General features: G+C 33.9%; 1 long non-coding RNA gene across 1 annotated transcript; it reads left to right on the forward strand.

The window, feature by feature from the left end:
* The first annotated feature begins 74 nt into the window (after positions 1-74).
* On the forward strand, positions 75-1,901 carry LOC117121516. Its single transcript, XR_004447575.1, has 2 exons — positions 75-138; positions 622-1,901. It is a non-coding gene; the product is annotated as an uncharacterized LOC117121516 (long non-coding RNA).
* The last annotated feature ends 2,279 nt before the right edge of the window (positions 1,902-4,180 follow it).

Raw genomic sequence — 4,180 nt, forward strand, 5'->3', positions numbered from 1 at the left:
TATCTATATATATAACATATGTATATATATGTATGTGTGTGTGTGTTTACAAAGTGATTTTTTTTCTTTCCAACATTAGAGGGCAGTGTCCTACATCGGTTTTCTACACGTCCGGTAAGATGGTCACTATGAATCAAAGTAAGTTTAGTGTGTGATTGTTACTTTATACTTAATTATTTACTTACAGATGCAGTTACATACATTATCAAAACTTGTTTTCATTTTTTGAAACAAGTATAAGTAAAGTCAATGATTAATTTACACAGAAAATAACATTTTTTGCACATTATATCACAATAAGTTAATTAATTAAATTATAGATTACAGTACAAAACATTATACACAATGTTATGAATGTACGTTAATGAAATTGTTGGATTATAATTTTCCATTATAATAGAAAGAGTAATACTGTTAGAATCTTGTTAGTTTCAACAATGAGGTTTCTTTTTGAGGGTCGCCATTTAAACTTATTATATTATGGTTGTTACTGTTTATTTTATTTTATTCAATTCTCTACTAACAGAGATAAAACCCCCATGTTTATTGTTCATATTAAGTAAATATAAATTAGCATGTGAACCTATAGAACATTTATCAATTTTTAAAAAAAATTTATAGGTCATATGTTGAACCAGCCGTCTCTGGACTTTTCAAGTGCATGGTGCTAGCTATTTCACCGACAACGTTACAAGAGATAGCGATAAAAGACATATTTAAGGAATTGTATATTATTAGAAAACACGGACGTCAAAGACAAAACCTGTATATACACAATTTTCGCTAAATTTGAAATGAAAATTTCCGAGAACCTGACAACCACCACTGGAAGGCATCCAGAGGCCTAGGTATTTTGATCTGCGTAGTTACCATGGCCAGTGTCTATTTGTGCATGCTCTGTGACTGGTGCACGAGATTGTTGTAGAGGCCCCTAGGCTAGTCTTTGAAAGCAAAATATAATAAAAAAAAATAGGGGCGCGTGAAACCTGCAGTGTTTTCGGCTGTCGAAGTACTGAAAAGAAGATGTTTCTGGAAAAACGAAATTTGCTCAAGCTAGGCTGCTGCAGCTCTGGATGTCCTGTGAAAAGTTGAAAAGACCCTATAAAAATAATGGTGTATATACGATATGGAAATGTAGTGTTAGCGTATTTATATCGTGATGACTCGGTGGCGATTGACTTTACAACTGTGTGTTGATAAATTACGTGGCAATATAAAGTGTATTTAATTTTGTAATACATTCAGTTGTAACAATAGTTTCAGGGATGATGTGTAATTGTATATAAACAAATTGATGCATGGAACCAGTAACAGTGGCGGATTTAAGAATTCGAAATAGAGGGGGTGGGGAAGGGCGGGACTTTCACAGATGGAGGGTGTAATTGAGGTAAGATAATTTATGATTATGAAACCTCTAGAATGCCGGAAATTTCACTCTCAGACTTATATTTAAAACAATTTTTTACTTCATTTATAGTTTTAAATAATTTAAAAAAAATTAGGAGACATGGTCGGCTGAGCCCCCATGAACCTGTCACTGAGTAATCCTATTTGATATTAGAGTCTGTTCGGTGAGGGTACAAGAATTCGTTAAAAAAAAATGCGTGATGCGGATTTTCTTCTTTTTGTATAATAAGCCTATTAAAATATAGCTAATAAATAAGTGAGTAAGCATAGACCTACTACATAATGTAATTAATAGTTTGTACATACTAACATATTATGAAAGCAAGTCTGTGAAGAATGAAATTCTAGTGTTTTCTTTTTAATTTATTAATTTAGTGTATAATAATTTAATAAATTAGTGCTAACACTTTTTCATTAGTTCAAATGTCTGTTGTAAATATAATAAAATGTAAATTTGCTTGTATTTAAATAAAAATATATATATAAAAAGCAAACATTTGTAAAGGTATTTCCTTTGTTATTATTTTAATTTAACATAAACTTTAGGGTATTTTACGGCTGTGCCTCTATTATAAAAGAGAAGCAATAAAGTTACTTACTTACTTACCGTACTGTGTCTACAGATGAGTCGGATTGCCGGTTGCTACACTTGACGGCATGACGGAGTTATTTACATGTTTCTCACCACATGGAATTAAATCGGAATTTACCAGGATATAAAAGGCAGTCTTTGTATTCTACGTATTGTTTTGTATGATAATTTTATTAAATGTAGGCCTATTTGTTACGATTATTTTAATCAAAGTATAAGTTAACCATTAGTACCATCTTTTCCTTATACACATAATCACCCCTGAGTATCAGTAAGTACCATTTTTTGAAAGAAGGATTACATTTTATTTATCAACTGTAAAAAGATCAAACAACAAACACAAAGGAAGACGAAATGACAATAAAGAGCGAAAACGAATAATCATACAGTATGATAAAGGAACAGTAGATTTACATGAGGTCAGAGGTCGTCTAGATGCGTTTACATTCAATTTGTTATACTATAATCATAAGTATCACACGATAACGACACAAAGGTTAAAGGTAAAATACAACAGTATACCCGTACAGTCGAACTATAATGTGGTTGCGCAAGAATTTACCAGATGGAGGGTGGGATGGAAGAATGTTTGCGACGGACAGTGTCCCTGACCAGAGCATAATAGTCCCTTCCGGAGTGTCAATCAAAGTTAACAACTGACCAATCAGAACAGTGCCTGGAATCCACGCCTGTCCAATAAGCGAACGGGTTGTCCCACAAACGCACGTGTTCGCGTATGTTTCAACACTGTCGTCTTATGGGACCTTAGCAACAATATCCAAGAAGATGAGGGAGGGGATTAGTGGAAAGGATCCATTAGGCCCGTTGTCAGAGACTGGAAGAGGTCTAGAAGCAAAGCCCCAGGAAGCTGTGACAATTTAGAAATGTAAAAGATATAAACAAAATTTCATAATTGTGTTTTTCTCTCCCCGACAAAATATGTTATTTCTCTCCTTGGCGTTAAAGGGCCTATAATTGAGTTGTATAAACTGGCCTATATTAAAATGGTCTACTGTCGAGTTGCTTTATACAACTCGCCTATACTAGCATTCTGCTATAATCTACAACTTAGCCCGCATGACCATGTTTCATTGACCACCTTCGTATTTGAGTAACTATTATTGAATTTTTAAAAATATTTATCTATTTCCGTGATAAAACCAACAGGATCTTCGTATTGCAATCAATTAAATAACCGAGTAACCTTAAGATATTACAGGTAATTTATCCACTAGAAGTGACTGTAAGTACTAACAATGGTTTCAGTGTTACATTACGCTCGTTATAATGACTAACAGCATATAGAATCACGCCAAGAGTTTCGTTTAGACATTATATTTATACCTACTAAATTATGATAAAGCTTTAAGAGTAAAATCAAACCTAGTTTCCTGAAAACTTATAAGGCATTCACACAAAATCCAAAGAAAGGCGTATGTACAGTCGTATTTGCTATTTAATGCCTGCAACCAAGCATTACGGAACACAATAGTACAGTTCAAAAGCATTGACAAATGAACCAATTCTTTTTGGATTACTGAACACTGGCAGCAGAAATAAGCGTATTTTCTATTACTTCCTCATATCGCTGTATTTGTATCGAATCATTAGACGTTATGTTTTGGATTAGGATGAGAGTTAGGAATACAATATACTTAAGTTTATGCTGGTTCTTCTGTATCCAATGCAAATATTATGTGGACGGTATGTGTGAGTAAGTATACAATATTATAATTAATTTGCCAGTTTCCTGGTCATTTGGCCAACTGCTATCACCACAACCGCCGCCGCTGCAAACACTACCACCACTACATCTACCGAATCCAGAGGTGACGGAACTAGTGGGTGCTGTGTTATGGAGAGTAATGTGTGACCGGAAATGGTCTGCAGTCAGTTGGTTGTTACCATGCGCCAGTGATGTTGGAGTATATTACAGCAATTTGAAACTATTATGTAGGCCTAATGAATGAATAAAGTTCGGAGTTTGTCGTGTAGTGAAATGATTATTTCACATTTTAAGTGCTCCCTAAATTTATAAGTGTAAGCTAAATTACGGTGATTAATTAATTAATTATTTCGAATCCCTCTTTCCAAGAGGGGATGCAAATGCTTTGTGAAAATGAGTACGCCGCGGTACTCATTTTCACAAAGAAATACACACAACTGGTTAGCTAACAATTA

This window comes from Anneissia japonica, unplaced genomic scaffold (genome assembly GCF_011630105.1).
Source record: "Anneissia japonica isolate Jap-2015-1 unplaced genomic scaffold, ASM1163010v1 scaffold10833_len41332_cov97, whole genome shotgun sequence".
Taxonomy (NCBI): domain Eukaryota; kingdom Metazoa; phylum Echinodermata; class Crinoidea; order Comatulida; family Comatulidae; genus Anneissia; species Anneissia japonica.